The sequence below is a fragment of the Aedes albopictus genome, chromosome 2 (genome assembly GCF_035046485.1).
Source record: "Aedes albopictus strain Foshan chromosome 2, AalbF5, whole genome shotgun sequence".
Lineage (NCBI taxonomy): Eukaryota > Metazoa > Arthropoda > Insecta > Diptera > Culicidae > Aedes > Aedes albopictus.
Genome location: NC_085137.1, coordinates 164,469,139 through 164,494,447, shown reverse-complemented (window position 1 = coordinate 164,494,447; position 25,309 = coordinate 164,469,139). Strand labels below are relative to the sequence as shown.

General features: G+C 40.5%; 1 protein-coding gene across 1 annotated transcript in view; it reads right to left on the bottom strand.

The window, feature by feature from the left end:
* LOC109398704 (actin-binding protein WASF3) overlaps nucleotides 1–25,309 on the bottom strand; it is a 110,973-nt gene that overhangs the window by 68,943 nt on the left and 16,721 nt on the right. The window contains exon 2 of the mRNA XM_019671086.3: nucleotides 16,266–17,328. The gene's annotated coding sequence lies outside the window, so the exon portion shown is untranslated. The remainder of the gene's footprint in view (nucleotides 1–16,265; nucleotides 17,329–25,309) is intronic.

The following is a 25,309-nucleotide window of genomic DNA, read 5'->3' as shown; positions in this document are numbered from 1 at the left end:
AGAGTTAATCCAGGAAAACTCTAATCTATTGCAGAGGCTTAATTGCTGAAAAGATTCTCAACTCGGCTAAATTAATTGTAAGCAAGATTTGCTTGGAAGGTTTATAGCAAGATTATATGTATGCAAGTTAGAATCTCGATCGATCATGGCAAATTAATGATGTGAAAAGGATGAGCATATTTTCTGGACGGCACATATACAAATGGAATAGTTTTCCACAGGATCAGGAAAAAACATGTTAAAAAGAGGATGCGAAAATGTCTGGAGAGGTCTGGACGAGGGTATATAAGGGGACCCCGTTTCATGAATAAAGCATTCGCGGTAGATTCTAGTACGAGTCAAGTCAGACTCTTTGTTTTGAAATATCCGAAACCACCTAATTCTCTTCGGGTAACTAGTCCCTTTTGGAGGAGAATTTTGTTTTAGAACTAGCCACAGAGTGGATCTCTTCGGGTAACCAGTCCCTTTTGGAAGAGAAGTTCAACCTTAATCCTCTTCGGGTAACCAGTCCCTTTTGGAGGAGGATTAACCCATCAGGGAACAATCAGTGAAGCTCTTCGGGTAGCCAGTCCCTTTTGGAGGAGGCCACTGACCTTGATGGTTATTGTCGTGAGAGTTTTTGAGGTACGGTAATTCTGTATCTGCTCGACGGCAATAAAGAGGAAATCCTTCGCTTCCTCTAGGTTGAACACTCCCTCACACTTACGAAGAGATTTGTGCCCTCGAAATCGTGAGTAGGTGCCAAAGTTGGCCATTGTGGCGGCCATTTTGGGATTCTAACAAGTCTGTCCTTAAGTAGTACAGATCTTGGATTACTTAACATAGGCAACCGCCCAACCTTCATGGTATCTGCTAGAGAGGAAGTGTTAGACATAACGCTTCGCTCTAGCAGAATTAGTCACGAGCTGACCAATTGGCATGTGAATGAATGATCTGAATGAATCTTTATCTGACCATCGCTACATCTTGTTTGAACATGAGATCGTAGTGTGCCGTGCGCGAATATAGACGTGGAATTTTCACGTGCTGTGTTTTTGCCATCCGCCTGTCAACATTTTCAAGAAATTTGGAAGCTAATTCTGCCAGTGATTACGAACTCTGGAAGAGAATGAAGATCAGAGTTCCGCGACGGGAGTTACGTCCTGAAACAGATGGAGGAAAAAGTATATGGGTAACAAAAAGCTCATAGTGATCGTGATCGTAATGGTATGGCGCAAGCGAGCGAACGTCCGCCGGATTATCGTGACGGAAACCATCACTGGGGCACTTCTTCCCCGCGACCAGAAAGGGCAAGAGATGTTTCTTCGACGAAGATGTTTCAAAATTGGTGAGAAAGTTCCTTTTAAATTAAATACTTTTTATACATTTATGAAAATGGCGTACATAACCTGTACAGTCAAATCCACTATTATGTGGGCAATTTGGTAAGTTCGTTCCAATCAGCCGCCCGGAATCGGTTTTTAAGTGGCTCTTCAAGCGTAAATTATTTTCAAATCTGCGTTAATTTTCGTGTTTTTGTTTAAACCATGCTTTTTTGCCTTGCTCGCTTATAATTAGATGATCGACATGGGACCACAAAACCACAAAACAATTGGTGAGATATTTCTAATATTATTTATTTATCAATAATCCTACTTCAGTATATATACATTTGTTTTATAATCACATATAAGTTGAAAATTCGCTATTTTCAACATCCTTTCATCTATTGGAAGCTGCTTCAGTTCTGGGCTCTTTCTAAGTTGATGAAGGGATTTATAAATGCTTGCAAGGACTTGGCCAGGTGTATGGAGCTGAGTGGGTCTATGACATTGTAGATAGTAGCGACATCAGCAATGTCAATGGATATATTCAACTTTGTAACTCCATCCAAGATTTGTGCAAGTATTCATGCTATGCTATGCTATGCTATCGCTACATCTTGTTTGAACATCTAAATGTTGCTTCGCAAACTTTGCGTTTCAGGAACCCCCTGGTCATCCGACTGGGATCTCTTTACCGATTTGGTTGCAGCCAAATTTCATGGATAGTCACCATCCATTGACAATCCAAGTGATATAGATGATGCTGTTGATACTACAACGGCCTTCATCATGGACGCCTTTGAAGAAGCTTGCCCTCTGCGGTCTGTGAAGACCACAAGAGGAACCTCTTGGTGGAACTCTGATCTGGCGAAGCTCAGGAAACAATGTAGAAAGAGTTGGAACAGACGACGTTCTGCTGGTTCGGAGGCTTTCAGGTCGGCTCGCAAGACCTACCAGAAAGCTCTTCGGTCTGCTGGATCTGCTGGTAAAACCTTTGTACATATGTTTCCAGTCTGAGTGAAGTCAGTCGGTTGAACAAAATCCTTGCAAAATCTAAGGATTTTTAAGTGAATGAACTTCGTTTGCCAAATGGGGATTTCACTTCCTCTGATGAGGAAGTTTTGGAATGTTTATTTAGTACACACTTCCCCGGATGTGTGGATATTACATCTTCGGATGAACCTGATGTATTTTCTTGTAATTATGATTCTTTAGCTTCGGCTCGGAGTATCATAACTTTAGAATCGATTGAATGGGCACTTAATAGCTTTGCTCCTTTCAAATCTCCTGGGGCAGATGGGATTTATCCTATTTTGCTTCAGAAGGGATTTGATCATTTCAAACATGTTTTGAAACAACTACTTGTTTGCAGTTTTGCTATAGGGTATATTCCCAAATCCTGGCGGAATATTACTGTAAAGTTTATTCCGAAAGTGTGTCGTGCGTCGTATGAAGAAGCAAAGAGCTTCAGTTTGACCTCTCTTCTTCTGAAATGCTTAGAACGCATTGTCGATCATCACATCCGTGATGTTCATCTGGCCAATGTGCCTCTCCATGTGAACCAACATGCTTACCAATCTGGAAAGTCCACTGTGACTCTTTTACACAAAGTTGTTTACGATATCGAGAAGGCATTCGCTCAAAAGCAATCCTGCTTGGGTGCTTGCGTGCCTTTCGATGCCTTCCAATATGGCACGGGGTCATGGTATATCTCCAATGATTTCCAATTGGATTCACCAAATGCTCAAAAACCGACATCTCTTCGCGACATTGCGTCAAGCGGCGATTAGGAAATTGAGTGTTTGTGGATGCCCCCAAGGGGGAGTCTTATCACCACTTTTGTGGAATCTCGTAGCAGATACGCTATTGAGGCAACTCAATAATAGCGGTTTTCCTACATATGGTTTTGCCGATGACTACCTAACATTGTTAGTCGGTATGTGCATCAGCACCTTTTTCGACCTGATGCAAAACGCTCTTCTGGTAGTTGAGGGTTGGTGTCGCCAATATGGCCTTTCGGTAAATTCGAGTAAAATATCTATTGTTCTTTTCACGGAAAAGCGAAACCGTAATGGTGTTCGACCTTTACGTCTCTTTGATTCTGAAATCAATGTGACTGAACAGGTAAAGTACGTTGGATTCCAAGCTTTCCTGGACACCTCATGTTGAGTTCAGAATCAAGGTATGGCCTTCGGGCAATGCCGGCGAACCTTTGGTACAACTTGGGGTCCAAAACCCAAGTATATCAGATGGATTTACACAACTGTTGTTCGTCCAATATTGGCCTATGGATGTCTTGTGTGGTGGCAAAAGGGCGAAGTGAGAACGGTCCAATCAAAGTTGGGCCATCTCCAAAGGATGTGCTTAATGGCGATGTCTGGAGTGTTCTCTTCAACTCCTATGGCAGCGCTCGAAGTTCTCTTTGACGTTGCGTTGCCCCACTACACATTCATCACAAACAAGAAGCACTTTCTTGCACTTACCGCCTATGGGTACTCGGTTTACTAGAGAAAACTCCTGTGAATCGCAGTTCAACACACACCTTGTTATTTCCACTTTTGGTGAATAGGGACAAAGTTCACGAATTGAATTGAATTGAATTGGGACATTTTCCACGAAATTCCCTTCCCGGGAAGAGTGGACATCTGGTTATCTGGAGAGAAGTATTTCAGACGGCATCGTATGTTACACTGATGGCGTCCTTCTCGAAGGTCGAACTGATGCTGGTGTTTATTCTCGTGAGCTTAGGCTACATCTGCCTTATTCACTTAGTAGATACTGCACCATTTTTTAGGCCGAAATTTTTGCTCTTATGTGCGAGTGCAATCCGCACTTCAGCAGCACGTAATGGGCAAAGTAATATACTTCTGTTCAGATAGCCAGGCTGCTATTAAAGCACTTGTTTCGGCCAACTCCAGGTCGAAGATAGTTATCGCTTGTCGAACTCAAATCGAGGAGCTGAATTCAGCAAACGCTGTTCACCTTGTATGGGTACCTGGCCAATTGGCCATTCTTCCATCGCTGGAAATGAATTGGTTGATGAGTTAGCTCGCACTGGAGCATCACATGGCTTCATTGGCCCTGAGCCAGCTATTCCGGTATCCAAGTGTTGGGCAAAGCTTCAGATTGACACCTGGGCTGCCACTCAGCACAAACAATACTGGAATAGTTTGGAGTCATGTCGTCAAGCAAAATTGTATTGTACTGAGCCATCTCTAGGGGTTGCAAAGTATCTAACAAATCTGTCAAAGCAGAATTGCAGCATGGTGGTCAAAGCATTGTCTGGCCACTGCCGACTCAACTATCACATGGCGAATATTTAGCAAGCTGAGTCATTTGCCTGTGATAGCTGTGAATCCGATTATGGAACTTCGTAATATGTAACTGTCCAGTTTTTGCGCAACTGCGTTTCCGAGTACTCGAAAAACACTTATTAAGTAAAACCTCCTGATTTATAGTCGTTTACTACCTTACACCACACACAATTGTATGCATATCCACGAAAATTGTAGCAGTACTTATCAATCATCAAGAACGTTGTTTGATTAAAGGTTATTCACAGGTCACAAGTTATTTGAATTTCGATGCCCACTACCGCCATCTAATTTATGGTTGGCCAAACTCAGCCCTTTAAGTATTGAACGAATATGCTTCCGTGACTATGATTTGAATCGAAACATGTTCGAAGTGTTACGTCTGTTTGTCTGTGTGTTTGTGTTCGTTCTAAAGCTGGTTCATCTGTGTAGCAATATTCTATTTAATTTAGTATTCAGTATAGTATTTATGTATTGTTGATTGAAAGGGTTAAATAAGCCATAGTTCATACCAATATACAGTCGTTGTTATGTTCAGCCACTGGCACCATTAACCTGCCAATGTTCAGCGTTCAGTGTTACTCGGCTTTAAGGCAGGGTACAACAGTATCGGTTTGGAAAATCGCATTCGGTGCTGTTGAGGATTTGCGTTGTGATTTCTGAGTTTTGTTTTTTTCCTCAGAAAATCAAAATCGCCACCTGAGTTTCTGTCAAGCTTGCTCGAACCATGCTTGAGGAGGACTTGCAGGCACTTAAGAGTATTCGACCAATGATGAACCATGAGCTCGTTACACTATACGGAAAACCAAGATGATCTCAAAAAGTCAAATCCTAAAACGGTTTAGAATTTCAAAAGTGAATAGTTAGTGTTTTGGTTACATTATATACACACATGTATTCATTTATTTATGAAATTCTCAAATAATTCAGAACATTGACAATCATAAATAACGAAAGCCTGGCCAAGTGAAACCTACCTCGTACATTGTAATGGCAATGCCTAATTCCCACCCATAACCATTAGTGTACAATTTCGTCGTGGCCATTTGTGGGACCCATATTTACCACGAACATACTTTCCACCGACCTTCTTCGTAGGTGCCCATCACGAAAAACGACTTCACCAACTGACCATTGCGCATTGGTCACTGCCTTTTTTATTACCCATCTCGACTGACCTCTATTACAAGCTACAATTTCACTGATTTCCGCCCGTTATTGGACCGTTTTTCTATGGGGGGGGGGGGTCACACCGTGCTACTATACGTAGAGTACGATTCACACAGCATAGAGAGGGAGCGTAATGGAAGTGTAGTAGGTACATCATCATTAGACACCCGATCGTTAGAGACGGGACATTGTTGCGAAAAAGTCGACCCGAATGGCATTCAGCAAAATAGGGGGAAAAAGTTAGGCTTAAGGCAGACAACTACCGAGTACCGACCGCCGCCCAGTTGCAATCGCTGATAAGATTAGCAAACATTATCTCCCTCTATCTATAGTTGACACATAGATAGCGGTGTGGTGTGGTGTTGGTATGGGTAATCCTTCGTCGTCGTGTGTTGATATTTGAACACTGCGGCGGAACACAACAGGCTGCTACTATCAACAAGCGCATTAGCTTAATTTAAAATTCCATTTCGTTTTGGGAGAACTGGGTGGCGGTGACGGAAGCGGTGGTGCTGGTTGCTCGGATTTCCCTGGGGGATGGATTGCATCCATATTGTAGACTGGTCCAGAAAGAAAGAGCAAATAAAGGGCACAATTTGGCTTTGTCCGATGTTAGATCCAAAACCTCATAGAACATAGTTCGTAGCACGTCAGTCCAATTACAAAATGTATGGCAAATAACAAATATTATGACAGCTACGAATCACACGATTGTTTTCTGATACAGTCTACAATCCAGTCTCGTTTGCCACCTATATGGTGGGTGGGGTTCTGCTGAGTTTCGATCCGACAGACAACTAGGTAGTGTTCTGAACACGGATGGTCCGTGAAAGGAGGTCGACTCGAATTACCAGTGTGTGCTATTGGCGGCGGAGATGGGGAGAGTTGTAAGACAATTATCCATTCCACCCCTTTTCAATGAATAATACGCGCGCCACAATCATCAACCAACCCATCCATATGACAATGTGCTTCCTCGCTTCTGAGGAGACAATGGTGAATGGTGGAAGCTCTCTTCCATATTCCATGTGCTTGACTTGCTAAATGAGGAACATCGCGTTTCACGACGGCGATGATATCGAACCAATAGAATGAACTGATAAGTAGTAAGCCCATGGATCCAGCATGGCATGCAACTTTTTCGCTTCTTGGCTCATACATCCATATTGCATGCACAGTCGTCTGCTATACAACGAGACAACCTTTCCGTAGGCTATTACTTCATCCCAGTCCCACCCCAACAACCGGCTATCTCTTTTACTTTGGTTGGTATTTTTCCGACTTTCACCCGTTTGTTTTTTGGGTGGAATGAAAATGATGCCGGTCGGTCGGTTGGATCGGAGCAGACGACGATGACGACGGCGGCCAGTCAAGCGACGACACACGGCAGGAAGAAAATATCGATTTCTCAGGACTCTGCCGGGACTGACTGCCCTTCGCCCCCGGAAAAGGGAGTGGGGTGTCTTTGTGTTTCAGCATCATTCAAATCAAATCGGGCGGGATGAGAAGGGCATGACGAGTGAATTGTGAAACGTTGGAAAAGTCAAAAACTGGGTGGATTGTGAAATCTTTAGTACGGGTATTTTACGGCTTTCAAACACAAAATAGCCTTAATTATTTTAGAGCAGGGGTTCCCAACCTTTTTGAGGTGGCGACCCCTGCATCTCAGCTAAAAAATATGGTAAAATCGAAGATATTGAATATAAATGTATGTATGTATGTAGGTAGCCACCATCCTAGCTTGAGTCTTGCTCTGCATGCAGTTCCACTTAACAGTAAAGATAAAATTTCATTACCACTTTGAATTCAACATACCGCTGTATGAAGGGCCAAAAGGGGGTGTGGCGGACCCGTAAGTAGAGACACTTACGCGAAATCCGCGGGTTTTAGAGAATCTCCTTCCAACAGTATGATCCAACAAGGTGAATAATGAAATTCACATTACTTGTCAAGCTTTCTACGGGATGGTTTGTTATAAGAAGGGCGCGTCAAATCCATTGCAACTGTTGGGATAGAAGAACCCATCTACAAGGATGTTATAGTTACTTCTCACCACACTCCGGCTGGCAATCCACTCCGTCGTACAGTTACAACTTCAATGATGCCCTGATGCACCCTCCCAATCCCATATGGTTGTATAAGCAATGGTACAATTTATTATAATAAAATATTATATTTAAATATGATATAATCAATATAATGGAATAATGAAATTTATTAATTTAAATTTAATTTAGCGAAGATAATTTGAATAAGTATTATTCGCTGGCGAATCCTTTCACGACCTAGATGGTAGGGTAGAGAATAATTATAGCAATAAAATGTCAACGCAATATAATATATAGTTAAAAAAGGAACATAATTTAATGGAATGTACTTTATGTTGTATTATGTTTAGTACATGGCAAAGGTTATAAATAAACATAATAATATTAGTCTTCTGTCTAGTCTATCCCTGAATGAGGGTCCAAATGTGTGTTTGTGTGTATGTGTGTCCGGACATGGTGTCTGAATCCTCCCAGATGTATGATTTAACAGGACGAATAGCAATCTGCACAAATCGTGGAATTTTTCTACTGGGTGGCTAATAAAAGTTAGATGCTTAAATATAATAAATCAGTATAAAATATTTGTGAAATGTAATGTATTACCATAACATAAGGCATCAATTTGAAGATTATTTGAATGATTATTATTCGCTGACGAGTCATTCTACGATCTAGATAGAAAGGTTGAACATTAGCATAATTGATGATAAATTATTTATAATGGAATATAATGTTGCGACATATTGTATAATGAAATATAATAAAATATACAAACAGGAAATAAGGTGAGTGATTATGATGATTATAATGAATATATTAATATCTAATTGTGGGCTTCGTGGCCGTGCGTTTGGCGGCGCCAGCCGTTTTAGTGTATTGTAAGCCATGGAGTGTGGGTTCGATTCCCACTCCAATCGGAGAAAACTTTTCGTCGAGCGTGAAATTCTTCATTGGGCCACTGGTTGACGCATTCGTTGTCCGTTGTCTAACGTAAGTAATATTCAGTCTGTAAGCCTCTGGCTGAAGATGGTGTGTAGTGTCTTTTTAATATTACTCGGGGACGAGTACGATCGACTTAGAAGTATTGTACAAGCAGTAGTATGGTTCGACATTGGGGACGTATAAGAAAAATATAAAATTACAACCTTTCTTTGTTTTGTCATAAGAGGATGCGTCCAATCCATTCTCTATCGCATCTGTTGGGGCAGAAGAACTCATTTAGAAGGATGTAATATTATTTTCTCACCTCATTCTGGATGGCAACTCACTCCGTCGTACAGCTTTAATTTCAATAATACCCGGATACTCCTGAAAAATCTCTAGTTTTTATGTTTTCTAATAAAAATGGTAATGAAATGTAATTAAAATAGAGTACGTTATATAATGTGAATAGTAATAATAAAAAAATAATCAACTGAAAATGAAATGAAATGTACGTAAAAAAAATCATGCAGAAACAAAATGTATGGTAAATATTGTCTATAGTGAAACCTAGTACAATGTCGAAGAAAACAATACATACTTCTATAATTAATATGAACCTCAATTATGTTAGCGATAGCACATTTCAGCAAAACTTTGGTGCAATAATAACTAACATCCATTGCTAACCGTAGGCTAACGACATCTGGGGAATTCAGGAATCTGGGAAAGCCCTCGTTATTGCTAAAATGCTAGAAAAATCGGTGATATCTCTACATAACAGCCTTAAAACAACTAATAAACTTCAATAAAAATAATGCCATAACTCAAATATAATCTTTTACTGATAGTTATTCTGATCTTTTAGGATCTTTCAGGATTAATTTTGCAAACATGAAATACAAATTAGGCAATCAATATAGTGAAAATAATTAATAATTACGCCACCTATGATAATCGTTTATCTTCGCCTGAAAAATAGCGTATAGAATTGCCAATCTAAATAAAAAAAATATTATAACTGACAAATTTTGGGCTCCTTTCGAGACTGTCCTGAAATACTGTTTTATAAAATAGGCGAGAAATAAATAAAAGTGGGAACATCGAGCTTCAAAATTTAGTCGGAATTATAACACCCTGCACAAACTTTTAAGTAATATTACAAATGTTTCCATACCTTATCAAATTCATCAAAGATTGTTAGAGACCAAAATAAATAGAGAAATAAAAGGTGTAATGATTACAAGTTGAGAAAATTTAACACATGCATGAAAAGTAATCTGATAATAAACCAGACTATCGATCGGTCCCGACCTCACCTCGGCGTCCACGTTCATTAATTGTTAGCCAGCTGAAAATTAGAATAATTATGCAATATGTCTTTTTTCGATGAACTTCTGAAAAGATGAACCAGTAGCAGCCAGTACATAAAATATTCGCACATACATCACTCACAAAAATATATAAATGAAAAGGATTGAAAAGCGCATTAGGTCATCCTCCAATGAGTAGTTGTCGAAAGTGTATCCCGCTATGTGTAAATGTGTGTATTCTTGGATGTGAATATCGAAGATATTGAATATAAATTCAAACAAATTGTTATTTTGTTCAGGCCACAAAAATAAACCTAATTCATGTTTGAAACAAACGTGCATATTTTATAAATTTCTGACAGGTTATGTTAGAAACGAATGTAAAAAAAATGTTTTGTGCAGCAGGTCGACCCTAAGGAAACCTTTGTTTTACAATTAAATTTACTCCTGTGAGGCATTTTTAATGCCAAACATCATGTAGATCACATACGCTTCCGAAAACAACGGGATTTCGTGAAGACTTTTAGGGAAACTTAACTTTTTTATATAGGAGGTAATCTTCTTCGATCTAGCAGCTGCTGGAACTTATGGAGTTTTGTTTATGTTCTCGACGGCAGACCAGGGTTCCTCAACGGGTATTGTAGAAATCAATAGCTAGGGTAAATCGTCAATTGTAGAACGGTTAGTACAGAAATTTTCGTTTCCTTTTCTTTTTTGATGCATAATTCCACTATAGTTGAAAAATATCAAGTGCACGTGGATCGAGGCTCATTTCCTTTACTTTCCATTGAATTTGCATTCCCATTTAAGAGAAACAAGAACATTTGTATGGGAAGTCTGTGACCCAAATGTTAAACGATTTCTTAGGCTAGTTAATCATAATGTTGGACGCTTCTCGCTAATTGTTGAACGGTTCAAGCTTTGTTCGTGATTAATGATTAATGATTAATGATTTTATTTTGTTCACCAAACCAAATACAGACCCAACAGTGGTCCAACATTCGATAAAATTTGACCCGAGATCCGATAATTTTTCCTTCTGAGGGTTTTTTGCATAATGATAATGTTATAAAAAGTAAATTAAATAACAACGAAAATCTCATTTTAAACAATGTTAAGGTGAAACATCAAGAAATCCCATTGCCATGTAGCATACAAATTTTAGAGGCACAAATCTGACGAACGAAACATCGAACCAAGCTCCACTTGTTTATCCTGGTTTTGCTCACTTGCAAAAAGAGGCAGCTTTTCCAAATCGAGCGCATTTGTTTACGAATTTTTAAGATTGATGCTAAAACGTGAATAAGGGTCCAAGTCGGCCATTGTGGCAACCATATTTGTACTCTGTGATGTTTCTCCTTAAGCGCTGTTGTGTTTCTCCGCGAGTATCGTCTGGATCAGGTATTCCTTCACAGAATCCAGAATCCACAGAATAGGAGTTTCTTAGGCCTTAGAGCACCTTTACCGGTGCGCGACTAAACTAAAGTACATAGCGCAGTATCATAGCGCTATACCTTATCGAGGGCTACTAACCGGGCTAGTAAAATAGCAGCAAGGCTTTCGGGAAACATCGAGCGCACAAATTTAGCCGTCCGATAGTTGCGCGGGAAACGATTGCTATTTCATATATGTCAAAAGTGCTGTGTTGTTTTTATTTGTTTGTTTCGAACAAAACGCAGCGCTGGCAAGCAATAAATTTTGTAAACACTTGCAGTTAGAGAAAATCTGCGAAAACAAGCGAAAATGTCCAGGAGTACCCGTCGCAGCGTTGAAATGCTGGGAAAATCCTCCAGAAAGTTGTCATAGGATTCCTCTAGGAATTCCTCCGAGGATTCCTCCAGGGATTCCTCCGCGAATTTTTCCAGGAATTCTTCCACGAATTCCTCCAGGAATGCTTTATTTCTTCTGGCATTCTTGCAAAAGTTCGTACAAGAATTCCTCCGGAAATTTCTCCAGCAATTCCTCCGGTTATTCCTACGGGGATTATTGCAGGAAATCCTCCAGGATTGCTCAACAATTTATATTATCCGGGGATTAATCCGGTAGTTCCTCCGGGAATTTCATATAAAATTTCTCTGGATATTCCTCCTAGAATTCCTTCGAAGGAAATTCTAGAAATTCATCCGGAGATTCCTCAGGTGAATTCCCATGGAATTTCCCTGAGGATTCACTGGAGCGATCCTCGGGGAATAGCCAGAAGGAATCCCCGGAGGAATTCCTGGAGAAATCCCACGGAAGAATTCCTGAAGGAACATCCGAATAAATTCTTGGATGAACCCCCGGAGGAATTCCCGGAGGAACCCTCGGAGGAATTCCCTGAGGAATCCTCGGAGAAATTCCTGGAGGAAATCTCGGAGGAATTCCCGGGGGAATTCCCGGAGGAATTCCTGGAGGAATTCCTGAAGGGATTCCTCGGAGGAATCATCGGAGGAATTACTCTGAGGAATCCTCGGAGGAATTCCTGGAGGAATTCCCGGAGGAATTCCCGGAGGAATCCTCGGAGGAATTCCCTGAGGAATCCTCGCAGAAATTCCTGCAGGAATCCTCGGAGGAATTCTCGGAGGAATTCTCGGAGGAATTCCTGGAGGAATTCCCGGAGGGATTACTCGGAGGAATCATCGGAGGAATTACTCGGAGGAATTTCCGGAGGAATCCTCGGAGGAATTCCCGGAGGAATCCTCGGAGGAATTCCCGGAGGAATTCCTGGAGGAATCCTCGGAAAATTCCCGGAGGAATCCTCGAAGGAATTCCCGGAGGAATTCCTGGGGGAATCCCCGGAAGAATTCCTGGGGGAATCCCCGAAGGAACCCACGGAGGAATTCCTGGAGAAATCCCCGGAAGAATTCCTGGGGGAATCCCCGGAGGATCTTCGGAGAAATTCCTGAAGGAATCATCGAGGAATTCCTGGTGGAATCCCCGGAAGAATTTCGTGAGGATTCCCCGAAGAAATTTTTGGCAGAATCCCCGGAGAAATTCCTGAATGAATCCCCGGAGGAACTCTTGGAGGAATCCCTGTAGGAATTCCTGGAGGGATCCCGAAAAGAAATCCCAGTAGAAATTCTAGGTGAAATCCCGAAAGGAATTCCTGGGGAAATCTGAAATTCCTGGAGAAATCCTAGTAAGAATTCATGCTAGAATCTAAGAGGAAATTCTTGGGGAATCCCAGAAGGAATTCTTCCAAAATAGGTTTCCAAAATATTTTGTTTATTCCGCAACAAAATTTGGCAACGACCGGTACGCAATCCGGTAACTAAATATAGTAGCGACCGGTGTGGAAATGAGTAACTAAACTAAAATGACAACTCTGTGGGCAATCATTTTACTCGCCCAGATAGTAGCCCCCGGTAAACTTGCTCTTAGGGAATACATTAGAAAATATCATGACCTTTTTTTGCAATAAGTTGGAACTTCTCAAAAACTTCAAGGATTTCACAAGATGTGCCTTCTGGAATTCCTTTAGGCTATCTCGTACCATTACGCTTGATTATCTCTTGGAATTCCATAAGAATTTTTCTAGAATGTCTGGCCTCTGAGATTTCCTTTGGAGTTCCTTATCGGATTAACCCAGATGTCCCATAAGAGTTTGATAAAGCAACTTCCCACAAGCGTTAGCTTCGTAAGCTGTTCTGTAGCAACTTTTGTTCGTATGGATTCATCTAGGCAATTTCGTCCACTTGGTTCGTCTCTTGCAATTTGATGAGAAGCATAAGTTACCTAAAAGTTTCTGACATCTAGAATATCTTTAAGAATTTCTTCTGTTTTTTTTCAAGTGTCCTTTCTGGGATAAACCCAGATTCTTGTTTTTTTTTTTATTCTTAATCACTTAACCTAATGTGCAGCTCTATTGTCCACGGGGGCACTACGTGAGTAATTTCAATTGACAGCTGCAGTTACATTTTGTACAGCGCCTAGATTCTATTCTACTTTATCGAACTGGTTGCCTTTCTGCTGCTTTCACTTTTTCTACTTTATATCTAGTAGAATGATGAGCGCAAGGATGGTGATGGATGGCCGTTGTTCCTTTCCAGTCCGATTGGGGGTCCATTATGAGTAGCAGTTCGCCGATATCCAGGTATCCGGGTCCGTTTGAGCCATGGGGCTCAGAAAAGGGTCAGTGTCAGTTGCTCTCGGGGGAAAAGCAACTGACGAAAAATTGCAAGTGCCGGGGCTGGGAATCAAACCCATGACCATCCGCATATGAAGCGAACGTGTAACCAACTACGCCACGGGCCCCGGCGTAGATTCTTGTTTTAAATTGTACCAGAAATTACCAGAGGATTCCTTCAGGAGTTCCACTAAGAATGCTCCTGGGGAAGTTGCTTCGGAAGGAATTCTCCAGGAGTTTCTTCTAGAAATCCTTAATGAGTTTCTTCAGAAAATCATCCTGAAGTTTTATCTCTTTCTGGAAATCTTCCTAAAGTTTTTATTTCTGGAATCAAACAGAAGTTCATTTTAGAAATCTTCCAAGAGTTCTTTCTGTGAATCCTCCAGGAGTCCCATATTGGAATTTTCTAGGGTTTTGTTCTAGGAATCCTCCAGCAGTTCCTTCCATGAGTACTTTTTGGGAACCTCTTTTGAGTTTCAACTGGTAATCTTTTCAGAGATTCTTCTTGGCATCCTCTTAGAGTTTCTCTTGGAAATCCTACAGGGATTCTTGAAGAAATCCCTTGATCCGTAGAATTCCTAGGTCCCAGGAGGTTTCTTTATAAGGAATCCGCCAGGAGTTCCTAAAGGAGTTCCTTCAGAAAAGAATGCTGAAGTTTCTTCTGGGTGCCCTCTTACTGAAAATCTTCCTATTTTTTTCTGGAATAAAATAGAAGCTCAGTTTGGGAATCTTCCAAGAGTAGTTTCTTGGAATCCTCCAGATATTCCGTATGGGAATTTTCCAAGTATTGTTTAAGAACTCTTCCAGGCGTTCCTTCTGGGTTTCCTCTAAGAGTCCTTACTAGAAATCTTTTGGTAGTTTCTGCTGGAAACCTTCCATGAGTACTTTTAAGAAGTTATTTGATTTCCTTATGGGAATCTTTTCAGAGTTTGTTCTTGAATTCTCTGGGAGTTTTTCTTTCTAGGAATCCTCCAGGAATCCCTGAAGAAATCCCTAGATCCTAAGAATTTTTAGATTCCTGGATGTAGCCCCTGAAAGAAATCTTATGAAATAAATAAAAATTTCTTGAGAAATGCCAGATGAAATTTCTGCAGGCATCTCAAAGAAGAAATTCCTTGAGCAATCCCCAGATGGAATTTCTGGAGGATTCTGCCAAAGGAGTTTCTTCTCGTAAATTACATCCTGATCAGAAAGAAAATCTCCCAAAACTCAAGCATATTTCCGTAAAGAAATTCATACCGAAATTTAAATTGTATTAGGAATTTATATAATTCTGCTACGAAGTTCGTGTAAAATTCTACAGAATATCTCCAGAAATTTGGGGACAAGTAAACAACAATATTCAGCAGGATTATTGGGCAATTCATTCTACAAAGTATTGGATCCCGTGATGAAGTCATTCATGAATATTTTTGGAATTCCTGATTTCTTTCAGGATTTTCCAATATTTTGTATAAATAGATTAGTTCAAATAAAAAGAAAGAAAACTACAGCTCTTTATGTGATATCACATAGCACAGCAGACAGTAAATTAAAGTTTCTGTGATACGTACACAAAAAAAAAAATAAATCAAGAGATGTTTCTAGTACTTTTTTCATGTTTTACATTTATTATTTTGTGGAAGCCCTGTGGAGGAAGTTCCGAGGCCAAGCCCCCTCCCACAAATTTTGGTCTCACTGTCAGTTATGAGGCAAGATAAAACAACAATGTGTTATTTATTTCGAAGTTTGATGACATTATACTTCACCAAATCGACAGTCTAATTGAATTTCAATCAAATGTCTGTCACCATTATCGCATCAGAACAACAACGACAACGTCGACAAGAATAAACGAACTTCCGGGCTCTCCGACCCATGCGTGTGCCCGAAAATACACAAAGCCAACTCATAGTGGCCCGGTCGAACCAACACACGCCTTAGCAAAGCAGCAACACCCGCAAGGATGTCGCTCGCTTCCAGAATTCTAAATTAGTCTTCAGCATACCCTGTCATCGCTCCCCTTCCCGTCGACCCACACCCAACACCCATCTACCAACTTCAGTGGGGAACTTATTATTATTATTATTGTCGCTGGATTCATTACTCACTTGAATGTTATTCTCGCTCTTGTCCGCGTCGTGTCGATGATTGACTTTCAGTAGGATGACGGAGAATCACACGACGACGCAGACCGATGTCGTCCACCTTGAAGAGGAATGATATCAGCTAGCAGGCTGCCGCAAGGTCCGATGATTGCCGCGTTCCGCCCCTCACAGCCTCTTTAAAACTTCCCTCCCGGAGGTTGATTTCCTCTACCAAATCCAGAGAATTCACTGCTTCTCAGTAGCACAAGGGATTGCACTTATTTTATTACCTTCGCCCCTCCCTTGATTCCGCGACTGACACACTCGTTTGCACAACGGGGCACCCCTTATTTCCTTTGCAAAAAGCACACAAATTTATTTTGATTGCACAAACTGCATCAGCAGCAGCCGCCCCATTCGTGTACACTGACTTATAGGTACACACACTCTCTTCCAGCACTGACTGGCTTTTACGCCTTCTTTTTCTGAAACCCCAAGGATTTGGCTATTCCTTTCGCCTACGAAACTCCTTGTTTGAATCTTCCTCTGCTCCACAACCACACCACCAGATATCCACGGTGCTAAAACCTAAACTGCAGGCCGATTTTCACTCGGGCAAACTTTTCTCCCCAACAACGATAATCAGCTTCGATTTCCCTTTTGCACAATTTCCACCTCCGTGTCACACAAAATATAGGTAAGGCAAGAAAAAAATGCTTACAACATCACTCGCGCATTCACCGTACGTACGTACAACACTCTCCTACCTACTGCTGATGGGCTGGTTGACTCGACTCTACTGCTGGATGGCTGGCTGGATTGGAGTAGGTAGTGTCTTGGTCTTCTTGTCCGCACCGCGACGATGATGACGGAGATCACGACGACACACCGACACCGCACAAGGGGAGCGAGCTGTCACTTTTGCTGATGGTGGTCTTCGTGTGGTCGATTCCTCCAGCGACTCGGGTAGCTGTGTGTGAGTCCGTGGATTCCGTCCGGCCAACAACGGTGCACGAACACCACCCTGCCGGAGGCCGGAGCTTTCCGCCGGATAGTGCGGTGTCGAGATGGGCGGGTTCGATGCGATCTGCAATGAAGAAAAAAAAATGTTATCAATTTTTAGTGATTATGCTGTTTGGCACTCTAGGACATTTAGCTAGGGTGTTAACCAATTTTTGATGTAATCCCACGTCTGCATTAAACAGAAATTTCTTGCTATTTTTCTGCGAGAAAACGAAAACATTACAGAGATGTTCAACCCAGGGAGAGAACATTTCAGTTTTGACACATCTGCAAGGAAAGAAACTTGGAAGTATAATTTGAAAGAGTTCTTGGAAGAAATCCTGTAAAAGTTCCTTGGTGGAACTTCAGAACGAATCGCTATTAAATTCTTCCAGAAACCCTGAAAGAAATCCTGGAGAAATCCGAGATGTATCTCCAGTAGGAATCTAGAAAGAATTTATTGAGGAACTCCTCGTGAAGAAATCTGTCATGGAACTTCTCCTGTAGGAATTCCTGAAGAAACTTTTCTGACAAATCTTTGGACGAATCTCTGAAGGACTTCTACCTATAGGAATACAAATAAGAACACTTCCTGAAGGAATCCATGAAGAAACTTCTCTTGTGATGATTAAAAAAGAAAACTAAAGAGGAAATGCATGTGAAACAAAAAACACATTTCCGAAAAAAATCAGACGAACTTACTTCTGGAGTTTGATTTTATGAAGTCATAGAGGAATTACTGAAGGAACTTCTGGAGATACTTATAGAAGAAATCTTATTGAAGAAACTACTGATGTCATAAAACAATGGAGGAATTTCTAGATGAATACATACTAGCAACTTTTAGAAGAATGATATCCCGAAGAATGATCAATTCTTTACTCATAAAAATGGTTCTGAGGTCATCAAACATAGTAACAGCGAGTGATAGGTACCTTTAGAAGAGTTCTCGGATAAATACCCTAAGTAATTCCTACATAAATCCCAATCGCAATCTTCGAAAAAAAAAAACCTAGAGGCATCCACAGATTTAATTTCTGGAGAAATCCAAGGAGAAATTTCTGAAAAAGTCATAGGGGAATTCCTGGAGGAATCCCAGAAAGAGCTTTTCGTAGAATCTGTGGTAGAATTTCGGAAGAAATCACTAAAGAAATACCTGAAGCGATACCAACAGATATTTCTGTAATAATAGAAAGAGGAAATCCTGGAAGAATCGCAAAAGGAACCCTCGGGATGGCACAGCATCGTGGTCCCAACGATCACACATATTCCCTTTGTATGGTTATGGTCTCAATTTCCAGACGCGCCACCAAAAAGCTCTTCGTTCTACCGTCAACGAAGTAAAAGAGGAGCAACATCGTAGCGATCAGTGCCAAATGTTATTTAATAAATTGAGTAGTGATACACAGACTCTGTACAGATACAATACAGCAATGCAAATTTTCTCCGCTCACATTGTATCCTAGTCTCTACAGTCAAAGGAGCTGTAAAATTTGAATGGACAAATAACGAATAAAGCAAATCCCCACTAAATCCATACATGCAGGGATGGGAACACTCACTTGCAAAGAATTACACTCATTTGCTATTTTCTCAGCTCAGAAGTGTGCAATCAAGAAACGATGTATGGACGACTTTTGCCTTGTGGTTTTGTCTCAAACATTGTCGAATAGAGTAGGGGCCGCTCATGAATCCCAAAGTCGTGACAGAGCTGTGAAAGTGACTCTCCACATGGTGAGTGTAAATTACATTCACCTCGTGGAGAGTTGCCTTCGCAGCTCACTCACGAATTCGGTATGCGTGTGCGACCCCTACTTTATTCGGCAAACTTTTAGACAAAATCACAAGGCAAAAGTCGTCCATACACCGTTTTTTGATTGCACGCTTCTGAGCTGAGAAAACTGCAAGTGAGTGTAACTCTTTGCAAGTGCGTGTTCCCATCCTTGCATACATGATACTCTTGCTCTATTAGGTAATTTATAAAGGAATCCTGGAAAAATCCACTAAGGAATTCCTGGATGAATTGTTCGAATATATTCTGGAGAAATAACCTGAACCACCCATATAGTATTGTTTTAATAAATGCCTTGAGAGATCCCCGGAAAAAAATCTCTGGATGCATCCACGTCAGGATTTCTAAGAAATTCCAGCCGGAATTCTCGAAAGTATCCAAAGAAGAATTTCTGAAAGAATCCATAGATAAATGCCTGGGCAACTGTACGGAGTAATGAAATTATTAGAAAAATCCCTACAGAAGCTTCTGGATACATCTCCAGTGAAGTTCTTGCAAAAATCCCTGGAGATAACTGAGGAGTTCACCCAGAAAGAATCCCGGAAGCAATTCGTAATGCAATCCCAGCAGTAAATCTCGAAAAAAAACCTCCGGGAGCAATACAAGCAAGTGGAGTAAGAGGAATCTCTGGATGTAGAGATGCAAGAAGAAGCGTCACATGAGCATATTAAAATTTACTATAGTTTTTTCGCGATATTGTTTCTAAAATTTAAAACTAATAATCTTTTTATTTGTGAAAAAAGATCGTAAATCGGTCTATTGGTCATAAGTTGCGCTCGCACCGTACTATTATTATTGCTAAAAAAACCACGTTAAAATTCATACAATAGTTTTAAGAATAAACATTATCTATACTGCAAAGTCAGTCACGGCATGTGTAGGCTGAAGTATTAGTTTCATTTCCTTCTTTCATGTGAATCAGTTTGTAAGCGATTATTTCAAAATAGAACATTGACGACTGTTGATGGTTCCTAGCATTACGATTTGGGAAAAAATCTTCTCAAATGAAGCAACTACTCTTGAAACATCATTGATAATACATACCCATGGATCACATCACCGACCAAAGGTGACTCCGAAGTCTCCAATCCTATCCCACTAACAAACAAATCGTAAAAGATCTTCATGTGCTGGTTGTGGAGATGCAAAGTGCTTTCGGTGTATGAATCTATGACATTTCGTCGAATGACATTTGGTCGAATGACGTTTGGTCGAATGACATTTGGTCGAAAGTACATTTGGTCGAACGGACGTTTGGTCGAATGGACATTTGGTCGAAACCCATATTATGGAGTAGGAAACATATGACATTTAGTCGAACGGACAACTCGTCGAATGGACATCTGGTCGAAAGGCACTAACTGATGAAAAGACACTAGACCAGCCGATGACAAAAACCGCTACATAAGAGTTATGTGCTTAGAAGGTAGGGCAGTCCGCGCACTGTTGTATTTCCGACTTCAGCTTGAGTAGGTACGTTCCGAATACTCAATAGGGATGTGTGTACCCAAGGTGGTAGCCCCTTGAGCGCCATGTAGGCAGAGCAGCCCGGTAAGGAAGCCTGTTTTAAACCGTCACCTACCAGAAAAAAATGCAAAACTAGAGAAAACGGATTGATTTAACGGCAACAGACCAGGCAACGATTTACGGATAACGATTGGAAAATCAAATCTTGGAATGTGAGAACTTTAATTCAACCCACACGTCTTGCGCACCTGGCTCGTGAACTGCAGAATGCCGACGTTAATGGGGCTACTATTCGCAGATCAACGGAAAAAAAAAACTTTTGTTGAACCTGTCATTGGAAAACTATCATCTCGTTACCAACAATATTGCTCTGCGGCTTGTGGCATTCGCTGCTAGAGCAATGCAAATCAGCAGTACCTATTTACTTCGTACCTAGGATAGGAATATAGGATACGACAACTAGTCAGCCCAAAAGAGACCAATTTGGGGACGAATAATCTTAGCAACGCGGAAAAACAAGACAGCAAGCTGTGAAATTAGACAGAGAAGTTGCAGGTGTCACATCCTATCCTAGCTTCGTACCAGGGTCGTGCAATTTCGAAAGGAAAACATGACGTACGAAAGCTGTAGCAAATCGTTTCCCATACGAATGGACTGCTGTGATGCTTCATCTCTCACCCAGCAAAACACTCGTTCGCTGCTGCTACAGAAACAAATGTGTATGAAACATGGAATGATACACTTGGATTTTCGTTTCATTTATGAGTCATTGAAATACTTCAACATGCTAAAAACACTATTTAAACCGTATTTTTCAATAGTGGGGCACGCCAATAGAATGATAATTATGTTTTATGAAAGAGGATAACAAATTCGACCACTTAAATCCAATTAATCGGCGCCCATCACCATTGAGAGACTAGCGCGCACCAGTGAGACACTAATGCTCTGCCGGGTGAAGCACAAGCAATGCGACCGGGTGGGAGACTACCGAGTGCTACGATGAGCGGAAAGTTTTTTTTAAAGAAACGAGTGATTAGAAAAATGTATGAAACGGTTGAAGTGACTCATTCAAATGTTGCATGAAAGTGTATCATTGAAACGAAATTGTACGCCCCTGCTCGTACGTGAGAATGTCCGAAAATACACCTAGCGATACCCGAATGATGATACTTGCTTGCAGTGCATGATACTACCATAAGAGGATAACATTGATTGATTGATTTGTCTTTATTAGAGAGACTTTCAGCGAGGATAACATGAAAAAAGTGACGCGTTCAAGTTTAAACTCGGCACGCTGCGATCAGACATATTTGAAAATTCTTCAGCTGGAAGTTGGAACGCATGATACCCTGGTATCCTCAAAACTGAAATGGCTGAAACTGCCATTTTTCAAAGATTTGAATAATCTTGGGATTCGATTCAGAAACTTATGTTTTATTGGGAGCTTATCCGAGTGAACCGGTCTGATTACCGTGGTTTTCGGAAAATCCGGATTTTCAGGAATATGTTCGGCATGTCAGCTACAATAACCATCAAAGATTCAGTCCATTGGTGGGCTATTCCAGAAAAAAAAATCTCAAAAAGTCATGGCTATCAATAACATTTTCTTACACCTCATCCCCTATGATTGTATTGACGGATTTTCTGAAACTCCGGGTGACCGGACCAGTTTATTCGCATAACATATCGATAGAGTAAGCACATATGAGTTCGGAGCTGAATCGGTATCTGAACGGGCGGTCTTGAGCTCTGACACGCAAGTTAAATTTCTACTGCGTTTCAATCAAAACATTGAAAGCATTTATATTAAATATTTTCGACTCGTGTTCAGTTCAAGTGCAACACTACATGAAAGAACAGCCTATGTTTAAAAGAAGGAAAAATATCAGATGAATAATCTGCATCTTCAACATATGAACATAGTACATAAAATCAGGAAACTTGAACAAAACCCCAGAAGGTATAACCACTGATGAAAAAAACCAGCAGTTGATACATGACGCAATGAAATGAGTAAACTTGAAAGACCAGCCTATGTTTGAAAGAAGGAAAAATATCTAAAAAAAAGGCATCAGCTAATGAAGAACAGCTTGTGTTCAAAAGGAAAAATTTCTTATGAAACATTCAGCAGTTTGTACAGCGTACAGGAAAACGATGTTGGGGTCAATATGATCCAAACAGGCACGCTGAACGTGCATTACGCCATCGTGGTGCGAAAAACCGAACATCCTAGGCGGGTTAATAAACGTGAAAGAATAGCCTATGTTTCAAAGAAGGAAAAATACATGAGAAAAAGACAGCAGCCATAACATTTAAACATAGTACAAATACGAAACTTGAAAGAATAGCCTATGTTCAAAAGAAGGAAAAATCATCAATAAAAAAAATCACAACCATAATGTCCACTGTCAGCACAAATAACAAATTTGAAAGAACAGCATATGTTGAAAAGAAGGAGAAACCTTTGATGGAAAAGCTAGTATGTGCTACACGAAAACGCAGTGAAATTATGAAACTTGGAAGAAGAGCCAATATTAAAGATAAGGAGAAATCTTCGATGGAAAATCAACTACTTCACCAATGCCAACGAAAACTACATTGCAGAACAAGTTACCTTAATAATAAACACCCTTAAATGAAATATTTGCTGTTTAATGTTTGATATTATTAACATGATTAAATTGCTATACAACTTAACGTCTATTCTTTGTTGGGTTTTTCGTCACCGTTGAATTTCATGTTTCGAGATTTGTTGATTTTTTTAGGTGAAAACATATTTATGCAATTCAGTATCATAATTTACATTTTATATAACTCATTTTGGTATCATAATGGCCATTTTTTCCGAACTGGTTCATTTTGCAACTGAAATGAGTTGCATAATGAAAAATAGTTTGATAATCTTCATAATGCAACTCATTTGAGTTGCATTATGAACATTATGCAACTCAAATGAGTTGCATTATGAAAAAAATCATTGCATAAAATGTTGTGTGGAACTCGTTGCAAAACTCGATTTTTCAGCACTCATCGTAATTATCCAACTCGCCAAGCCTCGTCGGATAAATATACGACTCGTGCTGAAAAAATCAACTTTTTGCAACTCGTTACATAAATAACTATTTTCGTCCAAATATACTTTCAACCAAATAAGTTCAGTAACAAATAAATTCAGATACCCAAATCTAGAATATTTTTTTCCACTTAAATCTCTTTTCATCGGTTAGCGCCTTTCGACCAAATGTCCATTCGACGAATTGACCATTCGACTAAATGTCATATGCTTCTTCTTCCACAAAATGGGTTTCGACCAAATGTCCATTCGACCAAATGTCCTTTCGACCAAACATACTTTCGACCAAATGTCATTCGACCAAACGTCATTCGACCAAATGTCATTCGACCAAATGTCCTAAAGCCGTATACTTAATTACTATTCAATTAGAATTTCGAAACAGAATACTACAAAATGTTGAGCTACGACAAATAGTTAAAAAATGGATGAAATTTGCAAAAAATACAGATTTTTCAATTTTATACCAAAGAGCATCTTTTTCTGAGCCACTCTGTTATTTTTCATATTTTTTTGAATTTTATTGATACCTAAAATCAATTTCAAACAGATTCACCCATCACCCAACGAAACAGCACGCGTTTGATTCTTCTTCTTCTTCTTCTTTATGGCTCTACGTCCCCACTGGGACTTGGCCCGCCTCGCTTCAACTTAGTGTTCTTTGAGCACTTCCACAGTTATTAATTGAAGGGCTTTCTTTGCCTGCCATTGCATGAATTTGTATATTGTGAGGCAAGTACAATGATACGCTATGCCCAGGGAGTCGAGAAAATTTTCCCGACCGGAACGGGAATCGAACCCGCCGTCTCCGGATTGGCGATCCATAGCCTTAACCACTAGGCTAACTGGAGCGTTTGATTCTTATCTGAGTTATATTGTTCTGCAATCATGCCGGTTACAAGGAGTAATTGCGTTGTTTTGGACACATTACCATGCACAATGAAGAGGTCGCAGCCAGGATAGCATCAAATCACCACCTGAATCATTTGATTTATTTATATATTTATTTTAATCCATCTGACAGTAGTCTACATGAATGCCTTATAAAACTAATTAAATCTAATTTAATCTACCGGACCTTTCAACTCTTCTGACGAAACATCTACAATTTTCCCCAAATTCAAACAAGTCGTCCACCAAAGAAAAAAAAATCGGACACTCGAGGTAAGCGGTTCGTAAAACCCATATGCCGTTCGATGGAATCTGGTCATCACCATTGACGAACCCCTTAATAGTCTCCCGGTGGCACGAAATTCGATTTGGGACAAAAGTTCGGAGGCGTCTATCTCTCCACTCCATGTTTTCGCAACAAACGAAGCCTGTTGAATTTTACGACGCCGCTGCAGCGTATCGAGCCCAATAAGCCGACAACGCGCCTCATATGGAGGGAGATTTTGTGGATCTCTCCACGGCAGGTCTCTAAGAACAATTCGGATGAATCGACGTTGAACACGTTCAATCCTGGCGATCCACGACAAGTGGTAAGGAGTCCATACAACTGCAGCGTTTTCCAATATAGGCCGTACCAGTGCACAATAAAGTGCTTTAAAACAATAAGGGTCAGTGAATTCCCGTGACACTTTTGCGATGAAGCCCAATTGACGTGTAGCCTTGGAAATTATGGAGGAGATATGCTGATTGAATGTCGGTTTTGCGTCAAGAACAACACCCAAATCGCTGTTTTGATCAACGCGCTCAAGGGCAACACCGTCAATGCAGTAATCAAACGTG